The 21630-nt window shown below is 45.2% G+C and overlaps 1 protein-coding gene and 1 long non-coding RNA gene across 2 annotated transcripts in view; both read left to right on the forward strand.

The window, feature by feature from the left end:
* Positions 1–21630, forward strand: part of LOC144110605 (uncharacterized) — a 25358-nt gene continuing 3728 nt past the window's right edge. The window contains exons 1-3 of the long non-coding RNA XR_013309883.1: positions 1–364; positions 1665–5628; positions 7856–8074. This is a non-coding gene — a long non-coding RNA (uncharacterized LOC144110605). The remainder of the gene's footprint in view (positions 365–1664; positions 5629–7855; positions 8075–21630) is intronic.
* Positions 18967–21630, forward strand: part of LOC144110602 (uncharacterized) — a 9159-nt gene continuing 6495 nt past the window's right edge. Inside the window, exon 1 of the mRNA XM_077643621.1 lies at positions 18967–20859. The gene's annotated coding sequence lies outside the window, so the exon portion shown is untranslated. The remainder of the gene's footprint in view (positions 20860–21630) is intronic.

A 21630-nucleotide genomic window follows, 5' to 3' on the forward strand; every position in this document is an offset into this window, starting at 1 on the left:
GTGGCTAAAAGCAAGACAGGAGTAAAATTTCACAAGACATGGCTAGGTGGCTTGCGCCACCGCCCGATTTAAAGAGTTCAGCCATATCCATCCATCCATGGATGAGGGTTGTTTTTTAGCGCTACCTAGCGGCCAGTCTGCGCAATTTCATGGCGATTGAAATCGAGGTGACGCTTCAGGCATGTTCTTCTTCAGGAGGAATTGCACTGGCAAGCTCTTTCTGCGGACAGAAAGAATTTCGAGCCGTGAAGAAAAGAGGTTGGGGGGTGCTTAAAGGACTACTTAAACCACCTGCAAGGTTGACACAGAAAATGAAGCTGCATCGCTATGAGCATCAACACCTGCAACAAATTCGAGGGGCGAGGTGCGTGATCGTAGCATGCAAAAAGCAGTTTATGCTCGGCAATTTTTTTTTGTGCTTATACCGCGTGTTTGGCTTCGTACGGCTCAATGCATGTCAAGCCGCAGCATGTCGCTAATGAAATTGTGATTTGCATTTGCGCGTGCTTGGCGGGTTCCTGACCTTTTCACCAATTGGAGCAAAGCTCTGCAAACGTCTAGCCACAGATGCAAATCATTTTGCCGCTGTCAGAGCTACCCGGGTAACCAGACTTAAGGCAGTTGACTTTGATGCAGGTTGTATTAGGTACTTAATTCCAATCAAAATGGATAATTCATATCGCGTGCACCAGGGGACAAGTAAACGCAACAAGTGCTAAGGCACTGATTGAACTGGCGCCTGACCGCTAAGAATTGAATACATCTTTGTGTTCTTCTGTGACAGTCTTGCTGACACAGTCGTGAATGAGCTTTCCGTTGCTGCTTTCAGCTCTGGCGGGCGTGACTATCGATGCACCATTTACTTTGCTTATGCGGTCCCTTCTGCCTTTCATCGCACAGCTAGCGCAATGCTCCGACTGTCGCGCTGTTTGCTTTTGTGCGGTGGCCGTAAAAAGCGTGGTACACATAGGGGGTGGGGGGAGGTATCTAGGTATCAATTGTGCTTAGGCACGCATACATTTGGGGTTTTTTAGACTGGTTCTCCAGATGGGCTTTACTAAATTGTTAAACTTACCTGCTGTGTTGGATTCGGGATGTGTCACGTGGTGGGTTGGTGCGTTTAAAAGGAATGCTCGAAAGCGTTTTTCGAATAAAAGTTGGAAGTCTACGCTCTGTGTGTGTACGTGTTTTCCTGTCTTTGTCCCTGTTTCTTTCGCGCAGTTTAATCATGAACGAGAAGCACCAACTAGCCCGCCAGAAAACCCTTCGTGGTACGCATGCGCCGAGCAATTGTCGTAACTGTCATTGAAAGCACTGCTGTCTCTTCTGGGGCCCGATGGAGGCGATGCATTTGGCGGTACTAGTAGCCAGCTGATCGCGCTGAAAAGTTGAAGGAGCATAGCTTATTAACATTGCTGTTTCAGCGAAGAAACCACCGCACTCTGCTGTAATCGATTCATGCAATGATTAACGATTAAGTGTTTTAATAGCCAGGCCAGAACAAATCTTTGATACCTTGCCATTGGAGCATTTATTTTTCCTTCTATGTGCCCTCGGGGCATACCTGGTAATATTGTTAAATGCACGAGGCATATAAACGTTGCTGATAGTGGCCTTGGAATTTTATTTTGATTTGGACTGCTTTGCTTTGTTTCATTTTGCAGGTATCCTAACTGATGGTGAAAAGACGAGGACTGCGAATTGCCAGCATAATCTTAATGGACTCACTGGTTGATGCTTGTATCCTGTAAAACAGTGTATCTTTTGATCTGACTATGTGTTGAGCCTAGTCCAGTGTAGTAGTAGTAGTAATAGTATTTTATTTGGCCATATAATACAATATGCTCTCGAGTAGAGGCAACAGCGGGAAGACGAAGGATGCCTCCTGACGAGGCCGACACCCCGAATGATACATCTGGAACAACGGTGGCCGTATGAACAACAGAAAAACACTTTAACAACAATAAGCAAAATTTATCACAATTTAAACAGTGAACAATGATAAACAATGCAAAACATGCTGAACAACAATTAGCAGTAAATGAAAACACTTTCTTGATATGCACATTCGGGTAGAAAAGTAAACAACACACAAAAACTAAGTATACAGAGTTAGTTGAATTTTATACAGGAGTAAAAAGAATCTAGGTATTTATTAAATACAGATACGCTATGATTTTCTGCAAGAATCTCTACAAGAGACTGATTGTACATAAGGTTACAATATCGTTATCTATAGTTTGTTTTCCATAGTTTGTTCCAGGTCTTGCAGTGGATGGGGCAACTGCACGTAAACCATACGTAATGTTTCTTGAATTATAAGCATTTTGGAAAGAACTGAAATTATGTATGCTGAAATATATGCAAAACTGAAATTGTAGGGTTAAAAAAAATTGCAAACATGAAGTGTTTCGAAAAGTTTTGTTTCGACTGCTGGGCTTGAAAATAATGAACGTAAAGCTCTTTTCTGAAGTGAAAACAATTTATACGACTCGGTTTTGTTGCATTTACCCCATGCCAGATACAAGGCCAAAATATAATTGTTTTTTAACCTGTTGTAGGAGCAGACGCTTAATATGACAGATAATACAAACAGACCTGGCCATTTCCAGTCTAATGCAGTTTACATGATCTGTCCACCCCATATCACTGTGAAAATATACAGCTAGAAACCGACAACTGCGGACTTGCTAGATGTTCAAGTCGGTACACGCTAATGTGATGTGATGATCTAATGGTTTGTTTTTTAGATGGCAGATCATACAATTTATTTTGTTAATGTTTCATTGAAGTTGGTTAAAAGAGAGTCAAACCGCTAACTCGTTAAGCCAGGCATTAGATTGTTCTTCAAGTACCTGAAGACTGGAGCCAGAAAAAAAGACATTAATATCGTCTGCATACAACATAATATTAGGAATTAATGTAATGTTGACAATGTCATTGATGCCTATAATAAATAAAAATGGCCCCAAAATTGAACCCTGAGGGACACCGAGATTTATCGTACCAAAACTGGATTGAATTTTACACCATCAGTCTGTGTATACTGGATCCGTGCAGTTAGATAACTCTCCAAAAGTGCGCTTGCAACTCCACGGATCCCATAAGTCTCTTATTTATAAAGTTGTACTGGATGCTTCACAAAATTTTAGGCGTCGCACAAATCAATGAAAAATTCCAACAGAAAGAAGCCTATTTTCAAAATTATTAATTATAGCTTTTTTAATATCAAACAGTGATGATTGGGTTGATTTACCGGCCTGAAAGCCATACTGTTGGGGCAGATTAGATGCTTAGCTTGTAAGAAGTTATTTATTGGCAAGAAAAGTACACACTAAGTTAATTTTGGAAACAGGCATTACCGAAATAGGACAATTGTTCGTGTTATTTTTGTCGGCCCCTCAGAATAGCGCAGCAACATGCACAACTTTTAATTTGCTGGGGAATACAGTAAAAAGCAGCATTCTATTGCAAATATGAGTAAAGATTGCAGTGATAAATTAAGAGCACTTTTTATGGAAAAAACAGCAACTTCATCATCTCCAGGTGAGCATGTGTTTCCAAAAGCGTTAATGATAGAAACATCTACTAAAATAGGGGAATAAAATATAAAATCATTATTGCAGCAACGCAAGTATGAGTGTACAGTCAGAGTTATGTGACAGCTAACAGATGATTGGTATGCTCTGGCAGCAAAAAAGTGTTTGCGGAGTATATTAGCAAATCAGTCTCGGCACAATTCACCCCACTGAGTTTTAGCTCGGAAGGAAGACCATTTTTCCTATTCCCTATGATGGCGTTAATACCTTGACAAAGTAACTTAGGGTTGTGTAGCACAAACAAAGACTTGTTAATATATAAATTTTTACTCAGAATTTTTAAATCAATGCATGCACCCTTTTTCATGTATCCTTATGCTGGCAACCATGATCAGCGAGCACGATGGCGATTGCATGTCGGCAAAAGGGCTGTACCAAAAAATAAATATTAATCTTACCTGCCAGGCAGTAGTACGACATTTTTAGTATGTGGAGTAGCGTCTATTTCAGTTTCCACATCATAGATGCACGTCAGAGAGGTTACCTGATTTGAAGATTGGTGCTGTTTTTGCTTTTTTCTGGTTAGGCACAGTTTGTACCGTGTCAGAAAATTAGGAAAATATTAGGCAAAGTATTTGGCTTGATGGGGATACTGTTCTGCGTTGGAGTTGACACAAGTAAGGTTAACAGGTGTGAAAACAGAAGCGAAAGAGTGTCGGCTCAGCTGTTGGGGTTAATAGGCTCACCACTGGGATCGATTTTTGCAGTTTGGCAAGGTCAAAATGCTTTCATTAGATCACACTGGAACTCTTTGTGGTAAGATTTGAAAGCAAGTCAGGAGACTGGAATTTGGTTTTTGCCTCAGTTTTTAGGCACTGTTTCATGTATAAGCGGTATCGTTCATGTTGCAGGGTTCCACACTTTCACTGCCACTGGCCATTTTTCGCTCTGTTTTTGTTTTTGCTGTAGTCCTCCCACTTATAACAGAACAACATGTACAATTATTAAGAAAAAAAATTTACTTACGCTTTAATGGTGTGCGTTGTTAATAGCAATAATTGTTGTTTGTGAGTACACTGAGCAAGACACATAGTGCATCAAATAATACTTTTGCTTGATTTGCCTGCTTGTGTGAGGTTTTTTGAAGAATCCACTGCACCAGAATTATATAAGGTTGCTGCTGCAGCCTTTTAATCAAATGCTAATATCCATATATGCCAAGCAGTTTTTGGCTCCTGTTGATATACAATGATTTAGAACGAGTGCTCTAAAAAAGTCTAAAAACACAAAACGTAATATGTATGTCTGTAATATACCATAACTTGAGATCTGTTACTCACTATCAGTCTTTGCAGTCTGACTTCTAAACAAAGTTGATGTCTCTGACTTGCAATTGTTTTTGCTTGCCAACAAATTGTTTCATCAAGTTCATCACTTAATTCGAGCCTCTTTAAAATGCAGTAAGAATTGCAGAAAAATGCATTAACTATATGTGACATTCATCTTAGAATTAGGCACTTAAATTTATGTTAACAAGTCTGCTGGCAAGCCTGAGGTTAATTTGCTCTAAAATGGAGAATGCAAAGCTACAAAAAAGTGCTTTTGAAACCTTTAAAACTTAACTTGCTGTCTGTGATGGTGAGAGAAAAATGTGCACTTTTAATGCCAGCAGCAACAATAATTGCCAAGTGCACAATGTAGTTTTCTTATGAAGTGATATGATCTTGGTTTGGTGGTACTTCAGGGCATTAGAAAGCGTAAACATTTCCACATATTCAATGCAACAAATGTCTGCTTGTGGCACAGGTACTTGCAGCACAATGTCTGGCAATGGTTTATGTATGAGCTTACAGAGGTATCAACAAGACTGTTTATTAGGCCTCGTGCCACATTGCCTGTCGCAGCTGCTTGCACAGGGCTTCCTCGGTCAGCTATGGACCTGAGCTACAGCAGTCCCAAATTTAAATCACTGTGTCGTTCCACTTTGTCGGCGAAAGAAGAACTGGCGTTGCCTGTCTCCACTTGTAGCAGCGGCACCTTTTTGCCATCGGCTTCGCATCAGCGGGAGAAGAGGTGGATGAAGAGACAGGTTTGAATATACCTCCTCTCGGGTTCTTCTGAGTTTCCGTGTCTGATTATTTTATGGCTTATAGTTTTGTATATGCTTCTGCATACAGTTGCACGTTACAATATTTTTTAAAGACAGCTCTGCAAACCAGTAGTAATACCTTTTTGTTATGCTATCGGATGTTCTGGGGGGAATAATAATCTATACTGTTTTACCTGATGTCTACAGGAGCTTGTATTGAATGGACTTCAGTTTCATTTGCTGTTGGGAAATATTTATCTAGTCTGGTTCATTGTGGTTTGCTATTAATGGTTCCTGCTTATTTTTAGTGCTATGTATTACATTGGTGACACTGCTGACATAATTTGTTTTGTCCTTGTGGTTTCTACTGTGACTGCTTCCATTCTGATATTTAAGGCGAAAGCCTTACTAACCTCAATAGAAGAAAAGCCAGCGGCATGTATGTGTTAGTGTACTTGCAGATGGTACAGAAAATTCCAGCATTGGCAAGGAACTAAACATCTGAGCAATCGTTTGTGGCACAGCATTCTGGGTAGTGTTAAACAATTTCTCCTTGCATATAGCTTACGTGTTGTAGTCAAGCTGGAGGCTAGCCTACGAACAGGATTCGAACAGACGACATATGCAGCTTCAATTGTATGCCTTCCCAGACTTTACCTTAAGATGTGTCCACTGAGATGTGCGAGAGAGAGAATGCACCATTCCCTTTTCTGAAAAACGTATCTTCTCATTAAAATTTCGACACAACCATTCATAGTACGTTATTGCAGCAGTGTTACATGATTTCTCATTTCATATAGCTTGTGTGTCTTAGTCAGGTTGGAGGCTAGCTTGCGACAGGTGTTCGAACCGAGTGTTGAAATGTTTCACTTGGACGTTAGTGGATTCGGCGTTTGTTGAATGACCGTTCTGAGCCTCGTCTGTTTTTCATTTCTCAGTGCGGAACCCGAGTTGCAATCAAACGCTCACAATGACGCACTAATGCTTTCGCCTTCACAGCGCGTAAGCAGCCTTAAGTGCGCTCTGAATTTTTATTTTTTCAGATCATGAGGCCTCATTATGCTAGACTAGCCGCCGCGGTGGCTGAGTGGTTACGGCGCTCGGCTGCTGGCCCGAAATACGCGGGTTGGATCCCAGCCGCAGCGGTCTAATTTCGATGGAGGCGAAATTCTGGAGGCTGTTGTACCGTGCGATGTCAGTGCAAGTTAAGAACCCCAGGTGGTCGAAATTTTGCGGAGCCCTTCACTACAGCATCTCTCATAGCCTGAGTCGCTTTGGTATGTTAAACCCCATAAACCAAACCGCAAAACATCATTATGCTAGACTGAGTAGAAAAGTTTTCTCTGTGTATTTGTTTTGTATTATTTTTCTGCCTTAGCATTCACAGCTGGTGTGTATGTTTTAGGTATTTATTCATTACAATTCAGTTTGATAGTATATCACCCTACACCTATTTTTATTCAGGAAGCTGTTTTTTACGAAGCTGTATGATGAAAGTTGCTTCCTGATGATTTCGGCATAATAGCTGAAGAGGTTGCTTTGTTGGTACAACAAGCTAACAAGGCAGCTGTCACGTGTGCATACTGTGAAATGATACCCGAAGTGGTGCAGTATGCAGAAGCTTAATGTGTTAATCGCTATGTTATTTTCCGTTGTGATAGCTTAGCTCAGATGTATATATTGAGCATTTGGACACATTTAGTAGAAGGGATGTAGTCGTTCAGGAGTTTTTCTCCAGCAGTTTGCTCAAGTTTTCCTGCAACATGCAGAGTAATTAACGTTCAAGCTTTAATAGACAAAAGGAATGCACTCATTAGTAGTGTAGTATGCCATAAGTCAAAGCCACAGACACTGTTACTCATGAAAAATTCTTCGACAGACATGAAAGATCCCACCCATGGAGTCGGGGATCGTATGAGCACTTTTTATAAGCAGCTATGGCTCTTAAGATGGCTACAGAGTATGCTCGTCGCTCTCACTAATTCTTTGAAAGTTTTAACATCACCTCTCCAACTCCATGCAAATTTATAAATACTAGGAAATTTTGTTTTAAAGGTGTTTTTTTTCGGTTTTTGAGGATCACCCTGTTAACCTTGAAATAAATTTTTTTGCCTAATTATTATGTGAGATTGTCTTCTTCATTTACAAGTTACTGGCCATACCACAAAATGAGCTGCAATGTGTGGTCATGCATTTCACATAAAATATCCTGCATTTTTTGGTGCAGGCCCTGTCATAACTGATCCCAAGCTCGGACGGCCGCCTGTGGCAAATACGAGCAAGCAGATGTACCAGTCCACCCACTGCAGTCGGAGCTTCATGAAGAAAAGCCCCACAGAGCCGCACCTTCTCACTCAAACGGGTGGCCATCACTTGCAGTGCGACCACTGTGGAAAGAGCTTTGCACGGAAATGTGACTTCATGAGACACATTCGTACCCATACTGGTGAGTGTCAACACAAGTGTAACCATTGCAGGAGCAGCTTTTCTCAGAAGCAAATCCTGGTGGCACACGTTCACCCCCACACTGGTGAGCGTCCGTACAAGTGTCAGCTTTGCCCCATGGTTTTTGCACGGATTGCAACCCTTGCAAGGCATGTGTGAGCCCGCAAGAAAGAAAAACCATATCAGTGCCAGTCCTGTACAAAGGCGTTCAAAGAAAAGCACCTTTTAGAATGCCATGAACACAATACACACTCTGAAAAACCGCACTTCTGTAAAGCTTTGTTGCCTTTTACTGGAATTAGATATGGGAGGCATTGCTAGCTAACAACATAATAGCCTCATTAGCTATAAGTATGCATATTTGCATGGCTTCGTGGTAAACTGGCACAAGACAATATTTCAGATCCTTTATCTTATCCATAAGAAGTGTGATCATACTGAGCTGTATCTGTAATTGACTGGGACTGGCATGGTATGTGCGAGTGAAATCTTTCATTGGAACATGGTATTTTTCAACAAGATTAAAGTTTGGGTATATAATTTAGTTCCAGCCCATTAATTCGAACTTCAAGGGACCTGTAGAAATGTTTGAATTGTTGAACCGCTTCGAAAAAGACTGACGCACACCGCTTATATCACAGCAAGTTTACTTGGTAAAAGATTGGGCAATAGTCGCCAGTTTTTTAGATTAATACAGTGCAACAATAATTATTTTTAACATTTACATCAACTCCTTTTTGCATGTGCTTTGTCGGGGTGGGGCATCAAAGCAGAATGTCTTCAAAATGGGAAGGGCCTCCCCCGAGAGAGGTGTGCGGGCCACTCCACAGGATGCAGCTCAGATTTAAATAGGGCTTTTTTTGTGAACTGCTTGCTGTGCCGGTCATTCCTAGATGCAGCCTCCTTTCGAGAGCCCATTCGAACTAACCAATGCGAGATTCGTAGTGTCCGAATTAGTGCCCATCCTATGCCACAGACTTGCATAGTGATTGGTTCGGACCATGCCAGCAATTCAAAGTATTCAGAGTTTTTAATTAATGAGGGTTTAATTAACGAGCTCTTACGCTGTGCATTACTGACAATATTTCTTGGCCTTCCACCAGCAAAAGCATGAGCAGGTGAAAGAAAAGTCGTGTCCTACAGTGTGTTGTGTTCTCTTTTGTGTTTTATACTACCATGAGTACATAATGCTTGCTGTCTTATTGGGAGACAAGGACAAGGAGACAAAGCCCAACCTCCAAATGATATACGTTTCTTGCTTTTACTGGTAGGTTTTAAGAGTGTTCTTATTGTTTAAATTTTAGAAAAAAGGAAGAAAACTTCGCCATACCAGTCTTGTGCGTTATCGTTTGTCAAAACCGTATTTACACAATTCTAAGTCGACTCGTATTTAAGTCGGCCCCCCATATCACATTTCAGAAAAAATAAAAACTTGGAGGTTGGTCTTTGATAATAAGCTTGGCCTTTGATAATAGAACGTGAAAGCATTTTCCTGCGGTCGCCACTTATCGCCAGCCGCTATCCGCTGCCGTGTGCGGGTGTGCCCGTGTGCACATTGCAAAAATGAAAATGTATTATACTCCGTTTCATACATCAGGTGCAACGCTATGAAAGGTACGGTGATAGTCCAGACGGGAAAATAAAGAGAGGCCTGTTACTCCGCGCTTGTTCTGTGCCCGAGTGGTATAAGGCATGAGAAAGTTACAGCGTGATGTCAGCAGTAAGAGTCTATTTGATGAAGTTCATGACAAATGTGTCATGTAGTAAGGCTGCATACAAAGGGATCACTGTGTTTCGCTCGCCACAAGGAACGCGCTCCTTTTTTGGTCGCGGATGAAGGCAGTGCAAAGTGCGCTAGCTTTCACAGCATTGCACCTGATGTATGAAATGGAGTATAGTCACTGGACTTCTCCACATTTGCGCCGTCGTCTAACTAGCGCTGCCGTTGTGATCTTTGCTTAGAGAAGTCCCGCGCATCGCAAATAGCCACATCAGGACATTGCATGGAACAGCTGAAAATTTGCCTCGCTGCAGCTGCCACACCTGTATCGCCCGTTGCAAACGTCGAACTTCCGCCCCGCCGCAGTTGTTCGTTTCTTCGGCGTAAAGAATGACAGCAATCTCGAATGTAGCCATGAACGAGCGCCGGTCGGTTACCGGACCCGGAGAACAAATGACGACTGAAAAAGCACTACACTAAAAACTTGTGAAACGCGGCCGGCAGTAGTCAAATGCGTCAGAGCCAAAGAGAAAATATGCGTAAGCGGCGTCAGCTCTTCCGTAGGCTACCAACGCTCCCAAGCACGGCTGCCATTCCGAGTGGCAGTGCCGCCACGATTGGAACAGTGGTCCTTCCATTAACTATCGAAGCTCCCTTGAGCGCTGAGTGCGCAGTTAAAAGTTAAAAAAAACAAAACATGGAGGATATTTGTTAAGGGTAGGACGCGGATGAGTTATTGGGCCGCTGCCGCTTGTCAGCACCCGCGATCTAGAACCACATGTGGGGAGTGAATGGGAGGTGGGTGCCGGTTTCCTGCTTTTCAACAACCGTCACAGGCCGCCGCGCGCGGGGCGGAGATCCCGGTTTTGCACGTTGACATAGCAGCTGCTCAAGGCCAGCACCAAGAGCGATGCGTCGGAGCCGCGCAGCAAAAATGCAACCATGCCGTAGCATGCCAGATATATTGTTTATCTCGCCTTTATTTATGGTGTTATGCTTTGGTTTCGATAGTAAATCAACGCGCCAACCTTGGATTTTGAAATTTTGAAAAAAATAGGTCGACTTAGAATCCTGTACATACGATAGACTTCTCTTGAAAGTGGTCGCAATTTTGCAACGTTGATGGATTCAGAAAGCTTAACGCCTTTATTCTAGTTTCCACATCGAAAGAAACCTGTGAGTCCATTGACCCCCGGAAACCCCGCTGCCTTTACAGACACTCTTGCGGGCGGCGGATGCGGTCGGTGGTTTCGTCCGCGCCGTCGTCTGCTATGGTACCTGGTTTGCTTTCATTCGCTTATCATGCCGTTTGAGAACTTTTTATGTAGAGCTGTCTAGGCTGTCCAGTTTGAACGACTGCATCAGTGAGCAAATAGAGTGCTTGCTATATTTGGCTTTGGAATGACATTGTACACTTTGTCATGCCATCTTCAAAGTACTTGCCAACTGTAAACGAATGGCTGCCACCACGAGTAGACTGCGAAACGGAAGAAATTGTTCTGAAGTTTTGTTACGCGTGTGTCGCACTCACCCCCGGCGCTCGCAGCCGAAGGTGACACCCCCCCCCATATCGCGGTGCTTTAAATATACATCGCCTTTGAAATGGCGTTTCAGACTCTCACACTCTTTTCTAAGGTGCGCTCGGCTTTTCTTTACGAAGGGGCGACATCTTCAGTGCACTGTGAACTGTTAAAACTGGTCAGAAAATTTTTCTTGACATTTATTCCTATAGGGCGCTGTTAGGATCTGGATGCACTCCAGCTTAAGTGGATTAAGGTGCGAACTCCCTCGACCGGGGTGACCATGGTGACGGCGGCAGCGTCAAGTGGCCAGTCTGCCCTGGGGTTGCCGAACAGAGCGATGCTGTTGAAACGTCGTGCTGGGGATGTTAATTGAAAGGCTGTTGCGACCTCGACAAAGGTCCCATGTTTCGGACAACAGGCGGGGGAGTACAAGGATGTTCATTCACCTGCTGGGACTCAGCGTTCCATTCCTTTCCAACGGAGGCATCGACCGGACCGGATTGGTGACGTCGACGCGACAGTGTTAGAAGATTTCCCTTTCCATCCACCGAGCTGTGAGAGAGTAGTATCAGCATCGCCTCCTGCCATGGGCGTTACCACATTGGGCATCTTCGTTTATCCGCCTGTGGCTCCCTGCTGGCTCACTTTGGGTTGCAAGGACACGGAGCCAGGCGCTCGATTTCCTCCGACTGCCCCGCGCACTTCCGCTGGCTGCCCAGAACATGTTTGTTTTTTTTTTTATTGTGACAGTGTACCTACTGGCTGGATAAATGGTTTCGGGCTGCCACTGGCCAGCCAGACTTGCCAGGTCGATTTTGTGTTGGCAGTGCTCGGGCAACTAGCAGACAACAGACAGGCGTTATGGTAGCGGGAAGTGGTTGTGGCCATTTTTATATAGACTAGAAGGACCGCGGTTCTTCGTATGATGTTTCTAGATTTGTTCTGCATACGTGTGTGTGATCCAAGTCCAATCATCTCACCACCTCGGAAGGACAAATTTTCGCTTCATATTATGATAGCAAAGATATGCACGAAATATTTCTGCTGTTAATTTCGTGCGCCCAGCTCATATTGCAATGGTGTTCAAGGCCTTTCAAGACAGCGGCCGCAGATTCCTGCTCCCAGTATGCGTCCATATATGCATGTGCTGAACGTGTTCAGCGAGTTGTAGCATTGATACGGCACCGTATAGTATTTGCTGCGTTCAGCGCAGTGGAAAGGCAGATATGTTTTGAGAAATGCTTGATTGATTGAAACATGTCCTTTATTAAAAGTCCTCACCAGCACATTGCTCGAGGCATCCATGCGGGCATATATGTGGCCACACAGTTTTCACATTACGGCAGCCGAGGTGTGCTGGTTCTGTTGTCGTCAACTGTAGTGCATCTTGATGCTTGGGCCTTCTGCCAAAATTGCTTAAAACATCTGAGAAGTACCGTACGCATGCATCTCGTCGTGTTTGGCTAATTAAAGAAATAAAGAGAATTCTCTGTGCGGATCATCATGCAAGAAAACGCGCCACCGACACGCAAGGCAGGATTGTAGCCCCTTTCATTCGAGTGCTAGCCGCTACAGTAAAGCTGTATTGCATACAGATACGATACGCAGCTAAATTTGTACAGTACACCTGCTTGCTCTAGATGCGTTCAACCATCTGATATGCACTTTTGTTGAGATTATGCGTGCATTCCTCGCCGGCAGCTAGCGGCTGACAGACTACATTTGAACGGAACGTATCGTGATTATTTCTGGTTACAGGCTGGGAAATGAGATTTCGGCAACATTGTGTTTTGTTCGCATCCAGATGAGGCTTCTGTTCAGCAGGCATCAGTGGCACAAGGTGTCATTCACAATGGATAACTTCAGGGTAGCGTTTCAGTACACCCCACTAAAACAAGAGAGGTGATTTTGGGCGTTATGCGGGCGGAGGAGGCAACAGTCGAGGAGGCAGACAAGACTTTGGAAACGATTCTGGAGCGATGGCTCCGCGAAGAGAAAGAACAGGAAAGGCAAAAATTTCATGAGGAACGAGAAAGAGAATGGCAAGCCAAATGTGAGAGACAGGCTGAGCTAGAGAAACTGCACGAACAAGAGCCGCAGGAGCTTACACCTAAATTTCGGTTGCTGAAATGGGAAAAAGTGAGAGCTCATTTGAGAAGTTTTCGAAGAGGAGAAAGTTTTACAACTTTCCTCGCAAATTTCGAGCAAATTTGCACTGAGGAGGAGCTAGACCAGGGCTGCTGGTTAAAGACGTTGCTGACCATCCTCCCAGGTGATGTCGAAGGTGCATTGGTGCACCTGACCGATGAGGAGGTCAACAACTTTGAGACAACGATAAGAGCTCTTTACGGGTATTTTGCCATTCGTGGAGAGGCACACTCTAAACTACGAAGTGATGAAAGCGGGCAGCGCTCCCATCTGAGTGTCATGCGACCAGCCTGGGAACCCCGCTTGGTCAGCTAGGAAAACAGCCGTTGCTCAGGAGAGTAATGACAGCGCAGGTTTAAGCCCAGAAAGGACCTTTGGCGGCTGCAGGGGCAGCATTTGCTGATTTAGAGGCGGAGAAAAAGAGTTGCAGCTACCCCATCAAAAACAAAGCCGAGCAACCTGCTTCGTTAGCGAGCACTGATAACGCGAACAAAGGAAAAGCAGAGGCTGCTTTGACAAGTGGGGCTGATGCTTTCTTTGAAGAAGAGAGTAGTGAGTTTGCAGGCCAGTGCAGTAAACGATACAAAGGAGACCCTCCTTCGATGCGGCTGGCAAACAATAGCAGCCAAGTATTGGAGACAACGCTTTGCTGTAAAAAGAGTGACAGCGAGTCACTTGAATGCACCGCTGAAACCTTGGGCCAGAACACAACGTTGGTGAAAGTGCGTGGTTCAGATCAAGTTGCGGGAGAGGTAGTTAGAATCATGGGGTCGGACAGCTTATGTCTCAGGAGAGGAAGTTATCAGGCTCAGCAGAAAGTAAAGTGCAGTCAAGACAATTCGGGGGTACAACGTGCAGTGACTCATCGAAGGCGTGAGGCAATAGTAAGAATTCAAGTGGGGAATGCGGCTCGGTGCTGCGTCAAAGAACAGATGAGAAGGGTGAGGGCACTGCGAGAAAGGGAGGCGTGCAGGACAGAACAGCCAGGGCAGTGTCGAGAAGACAGCTGCGCGCAAGGAGAGCCAAACCATGCCATGGTAGTCTCCAGAGAAAGGACAAAGTACGGGCACAAAGCATTGTAAGGCCGAAGGCCGGCCAACAATGTAATCGTCTGAGACTGTCACCGCGGCTCTCCAGATGTGATAGGCACCGCACTAAGGCCGAACTGACTAGACGGGTTCAGAAAAAGCGAAAGCCACCGCCCCCTTGTGGCGACGCTGCAGAAGTTCTTACACGGAAAGTGAAACTTGCAGCAAGCCACAGAGTAGCATGCACTGCTCGCCAGTCAAAATTCTGGAATCAGCAGGAATACATACAAGCATTTCTTTGATGCTGCCCGGGTGTTGGGGACGTGCGGTCGGAGTGCGAAACAAATAGTCGTATGGCGTCTGGAGCTCGCAGATGTCAACACGCACTGAAGACCTTCGGTATTTGTCTTGCCGCGGCTGCTGAAGCCTGCCTGCAACTGCGCAGGGTGCGGCTCATGAACAGGCTACCCCTTCGAAGAACTCCTGCGCTGGAGCCTCACTTTGTAGCATGCACTTGTACATAGGGTTAGCTGCGCATTGTGAGAGTGTCCGCAGACGAGCGGAAGTACAGGGAAGTAACTGATCGGCCAATGTGGCGTAGTTTCTTGTGTGGGCACTACGAGATTACTTTGAGCTTTAATTTTGTCAGCTTTGTTATATGGCTTTGCAAGTAAGGTTACCTGCAGTATTTGTTAGTTGCTAGTGTCTGCTGACACGGAAGCACAACCGAAGCCTCTCTTGGACATTGTAGCTAAGGTAGCTCGTGAGAGCTCCTACAGATTTGCAGTATGTTGCTCCTTCTGCACTGTCTACATCTGCTCTCTTGATTGGACATCGTATAGGACAAACTATAAGGATATAGTGCGCACCGAAAGCTGAAGCTGTCGGCAGCTTTGCTCTCAAAAGCACTGCGATATTTATTAATTTAGATAATTAAACCTATTTAAAGTATTAATTCATTGCAAAACAAAAAAATTGAATGTGGTGCGCAAGATGGCTGTCATCAATATGCAACTGGTTTCACTCGCCTGTCTCTAATGATTTATTTTTTAACCCTTGGCTCAAGTTAACTTGGGCACCCCGTATATATATCTGTGGGTATAACGTCCCAAAGTGACTCAGGCTATTAGGGACGCTGTTGTGGGGACTTCTAAAATTTCGACCACCTGGGGTTCTGTATACTGACATCACAAACTACACGGGCTTCTAGAATTTCGCCTCCATCGCAATGGAACTGCCGCGGCCGGAATCGAACCCGTCTTTCGAGTCAGCTGCCGAACACCATAACCAGTGAGCCACCGCGGCGGCCGTGTATATATATATATATAGTTATGAAAAGTATTATCCCGACAGTTCTATAAAATTATCGGTCTCTTGTTTTCTCTCTTTTCTTTCATCTCCTCACAAATGAGAGGTGTTTATTGAAAATCCTCTTCACTTTCTTTTCCTGAGGAAAGTGAGTCTTTCTACCACAACCTCATGTGACATGCAAGGAACAAGCAATAAACTGATGGAGAATTGCAGTGAAATATCCCGTACACATTGCATGCAGAAGGTTAAAATCATACACCTCCATGGGGTGGCAGCATTATTTAGGTGGTGTTGCTAGTTTAGTTTGGCATCCACATGTTCTTGATGGTTGAAAAAGAGTAATATTGTAGTAATTAGAGACACCTGCATGAAAAGGATGTTATCTGATGGAATGGTACTCAGCTGTACATAAAAATCTATCGAGCAATAAATGTTGGCTTTACACTACTAAGCACAAATTTGTATGCCTGTTCAAAAACCAGTTAGGGGTGGTAGAATATTGTAGAAAATAAACTAAGATGCACATAGGATTGGGCAAGTTGGTCAGACATGCTAAAGGGAAGAATGGCGCAGCATCAAGTAACGAGGACAACAGGAGAGCACACACACGCCTAAGTGTCACACAACTGCGTAGATATGGGCATGCACTTTTTGCCTGGAAGATTTGTAAGTAAGCTGATTCCCAATGACTACATATAACTTAATGCTTTGTGTTGCTGGACAGTAGTCGAGAGCAACAAATGCTCGTTTTGCTCTCAAGCGACATCATCTCTTTTGTGTTAATTTCTGGTAAACGTAGAAAAAACACAATATTCCAAACGGTCATGGTATTGGGCTTGCGTACTTCCTAATTGTTGTTGGTACTGCTCACGTTAAGAGCAAAAGTGTGACATCTTTCCCCGCCCCACCTGCGGCCCCTGGGTTTCCCCTGCCCAGCGTCTTCCTCCTCGCTTTCCTACGCTGATCTCCTCAAAAACAGTGGGGAACAGGTTTTTCTGCCCACTCGTTGGCTGCCGGCCACCACAATGCCCCTTGACGTAGTCATCGCATCACCACGAGATGCAAAGACTTGTTTTGCAGGCTTTTTAGTCTTACGCTGTCGCAATTAGCCTGTATCATGCAGTGTCCGCTGGCACGCGCCCACACTGCGTGATGTGGTGCTGCTGCGTATTTCAATGCTAATGCTGGCTGGAAAAAGGAATAATTTATTTTGCATTCCTTGAAGGAAACGCGATGATCTGCTGATGAAACAATTGCTGATCAACATAGTAAAGACAGACTCTGTCCAGATGAAAAGGACTGTTTTGTGTGAAGTACTGTGTATCTCTTGATGTTCCAGCTTGCTTTGCGGAGCATTTGCGAAATTTAAGAAACCACGTTATTTTTGTCTTCTCACAGTTTGGTTTGTTTGTGTGACCATTTTCAGTAAAGTAGTTGTCCGCGCTGGATATTCCACGGTAGGTTAAGAACTCTGAGCCCAGGTGAACTCGCAATCAGCTTTAGCGAAGCAACAAACTTTTACGGTTTATGACTCTAATATACATCTTTATTCATTTTAATAAATTATTCTGCACAATCAAAAACACAATACATATAACAGGCCTGCCAAAGCCTCGGAGGACTTGACTGGCAGAATCATTAGGCACATCTCTTTCCTGGCTGCTGAGCTCTTCTTTATGGAAGTGGGCTTTCTGCTGTTGAGAACATTACACACAGCACCAAGTCATACAAAACTTTTAGCTTACAAAACCGTAATCCGACCCCTTATAGAATACACCTGTGTTGTTTGGAACCCATATGAACAATTGTACTGCGAGAGAATTGAATCTGTCCAAAAGAATTCAATTCGGTTTATCTACCGCTGCTACGAGAGAAAATTTTCACGGCTGTCTAATCTTAGCACACTATCTCCAACCCCCACTTTCAAGACGCAGGTACTCCGAGTGCCTCAGGCATATATACATGCTCATTAGCTCTCTGCACCTCATGGCAATGAGCACCATTGTTAATTTTTCTGCTCCATTATCAATTAGGCGGCATCATAGTTTAAATATTTCTCCAGTTTACGCATGCACTGATACATGTAAATACAGCTTCTTCCCACATACATTTGAAAGCTGGAACTGCCTGCCGGGCGAAATTCATTCACTTGCACTTCCATATTTTTGGATGCCATTGAATGTCGTTAACACCTAAGCTTTGTTCATTTTATACTGTATCTTTTATGTACTTCTATGTATGTACGCATGCATGAATCAACATATATACGCAACTGCTTACCATGTATCTTATATCCCTACTCCTGCAATAGCCCCTTTGGGGTTGCAATATGTATAAATAAATAAATTAATACGAAGAAGTCGGCAATGAAACTGCTTACATTCATGACTGCTACACAGATTTTCCGAATGACAAGAAAATGGTGTGTCGTTTAAGTGTTCCTTCTTAAGAAAGCTAATCACGCCCTAAAAATGACAGCATTGCACCCAGTGTAACAGCCTGGATCCTAGAAAGAGGTGAATTATGATTAGTATGGTCGTATACTACTAAATCTGAAGTGAACCTTTGCCCGTTGATTCACTGCCTACGTTGATAACCACTGCACAGAATTTCTCTGCTAAGAAAAAGCAATCTGTCAAAGCTGTTGTGTATAGAGGGCGCTACTGTTAGTAGGTATCACGAGCACCATCTACATTCATCTGTATATATACATCGTTGGTTGGAATAAACGGGGGATTTGGTGGCACGGCGCCGCCCAGAGAACATCGCGTCTTTTTTCACTCTGGCGTTGATACCTCGACGCCACCAGATACTGGCGCAGTCGACAGCCGGTGGCTTCACATTTGCGCATCTTTACTCTAGCACTGCGGGCAGTCACGCGCAGGAGGCGTGTCAGGCGTGATGGATTCATTTGAGCTACCGCCAGTGGCCCTTTTTCCGGAAGTGCCTGGACAACCGCCTGTACCTTGGCACCAGTGGAAGGAGGACTTCACGAATTTTCTGCAAGCAACAGGACTGGACGAGAAGTCACAGGTTTGGAAGAGGGCCATCCTGCTACAATGTCTAGGAGTTGAGGGTCGTCGGGTTTTCCGCACGCTGACTCCGGAACCGAAGACTGCGAGCGCCGCATCGGATTTGCTCGGCCAGAAGTCAGAGCACTCGGCCTGCTGGAACGCCATTTCACAGGTACTGTGAACGTCCTCGATGAGCGTCGCAGGTTCTCGCTGCGACGGCCGCTCCCAGATGAACCGATACGCGATTACGTCGCAGCTCTGCGACAATTGGCGAAGACCTGCGACTTCGACGACATTCTTGAGGCAGCTTTGCATGACATGTATGTCGATGGCATTCGAAGTATGGAATTGCGACAGAAGCTGTTGTTTAAAGGGTCGAAACTTACGCTGGATGAGGCAGTCTACATTCTGCGGGCGTATGAAGAGTCATGAGACGGCGTCCGACTGTATGAGGACGGTTATGAGGCTTCCCGTGTCCAGTGAGTGACGGAGGCAAAAGTCAACCGCTGAGGGGCGGTTCCTCGGGTTCCTCGTCAGGTCTGGTGCGCAGGTGCTACCGGTGCGGCTCAGCAGGACACCTGGCCAACTTGCAGGAATGTAAGGCGCGTGGGAAGCGTTGTGCAAGGTGCCACAAGATTAGGCATTTCCAAGTAGTATGTGAAGGCCGCGTAGAAGCAGAAGTGCGAGCTATTCGAGATGAAGACTACACGGAGGTGTTGGGCGTGCTGACAGTGACGCAGGCGAAACGGGGCACCTTGGTCACAGATGTGTGCGTCGAGGACGAACCAGTTCAGCTGCTGATAGACAATGGCTCAGCTCTGTCCATTTTACCACATCATGTATATCAAGAAAAGTTCGCCTGCCGATTTGATTTGGGTCCTGCTGTAGCGACGCTGCGGGACTTCTCTGGCAAAAGGATTCCGGTCATCGGTTGCTTTGTGGCCAAAACTAGGCATGGGAGTGTGTCGGCCAACCTTCGGTTCCACGTTGTTCCACAGGGCATGGCGTTATTGGGTTTGGACGCAGTGCAACAGCTACGGTTACGCATTGATGGAGCGTCGTTGGCATGTCTGCGGACAACGGCGAGCACCAAGTCACTACCCCCCGAACTATGCGAGTTCTCTTTTCTTTTTGCCGGCAAATTAGGGTTGGCGAAAAACGTAGTACATGAAGTGAAGCTGCGCGCCAATGTGAAGCCCGTAAGAGCGAAAGTTCAGCACCTGCCTTTGTCACTATGAGAGCAAGTTTCTAATGAGCTAGCAAGGTTGGAACAGGAAGGCATCATTGAGCGTGTGAATGCCTCGGAGTGGGTGTCGGCGGTTGTGAAAACAAAGAATGGACGGATCTGCCTGTGCGTAGATTTGCGGGAAGCAAACAAAGCAGTAGTGGCTGATGGGTTTCCACTACCTCATACTGAAGAACTCCTGAATGAGCTGAATGGGGCAGCATGGTTTTCAAAATTGGACTTGGCATCCGCGTACTACCAATGGAGTTGGCTGAAGGCAGTCGAGAAATAACGTTCGTGACGCATGAAGGACTGTTCCTTTTCCGCAGAGTATGTTTTGACCTCTCCTCTGCCCCGGCTACATTTCAGTGGATGATGCAGATTTTGAAGGGCTATCATTGTTTTCGGCAGGACAAAGAGGGAACAGCTGGACCACTTGCGTGAGGTTTTGCGACGGATTGCTAAGGCTGGCCTGCAACTAAACAAGAAATGTGCGTTTGAGGTGCAAGAACTATCATTCTTGGGCCACCATGTCAGTGCTAAAGGGCTTAGGCCCCTGAAGTCGAAAGTTGACGCAATTCTTTGTGCACAGCCACCGACTGATGTGGTTGGTCTCCGTTCTTTTTTGGAACTTCTGGAGTATTATTCTCGTTTTATTCCACACTATGCAGAGGAAGTGGAGCCATTACGGCGCCTTCTTCGCAAGGGCCAGGATTTCTGTTGGGACTGGAGCGCCGAGGACAGTTTCTGCAAGGCCAAGGCGCTGCTGGCATCGTGCGGGGCCGTGGCCATGTTTGACAGGGCGCTACCTGTAAAGGTGACGGCTGATGCCTCGTCTTATGGGCTAGGGGCTGTGTTGCAACAAGTCGTTGATGGGGAGTCGCGCACAGTGGCATACAGTGGCATTTGCATCCATGACTTTGACATCACAAGAGCATAGGCATTCTACAGGAAAACGGGAAGCATTGGCATGCCTATGGGCTTGCGAGTACTGGTATGTATATTTGTGGGGCCGAAAGTTCATTCTAAGGACCGACCATCAGGCACTGGTGACTTTGCTATCCAGTAGTGGCACAGGACGGCGCCCGCTTCGAATAGAAAGGTGGTGTGCAAGGCTCATGCAGTACAGCTTTACTGTACAGTATACAAAGAGAGAAACCAATGTGGTGGCGGATGCACTGTCTCGGTTGCCTGTGCCGTCTGTGGAAGGTGAGCCCCTTTGGAGAAGGTAGTCTCTGTGCTGTCAAGTGTGGTTACGAAAAGTCAACTACAGGAAGCAACAGATAATGACCAAGTGTTGTAGGAGGTGATGCAGTACATCATGTCTGGGTGGCCAGAAAACAAGGAGCTCACAGGAAAGCTCTTACTGTTTGCACGCATTCGGGATGAACGTTCTGTTGCGGAGGGATTGCTGCTTCGGGCGGAGCGAATAGTGCCTCCAGTGGATCTCGTATCCAAGTTTGTTGCAGTTGCTTACAAATCTCATCAGGGCATTGTCAGGACAAAGCAGCGGCTGAGAGAGTTGTACTGGTGGCCTAGAATGAATGACGATGTGGAAAATGCCATCAGAAGCTGTGCAGTTTGTAAA

Source organism: Amblyomma americanum, chromosome 11 (assembly GCF_052857255.1).
Source record: "Amblyomma americanum isolate KBUSLIRL-KWMA chromosome 11, ASM5285725v1, whole genome shotgun sequence".
Lineage (NCBI taxonomy): Eukaryota > Metazoa > Arthropoda > Arachnida > Ixodida > Ixodidae > Amblyomma > Amblyomma americanum.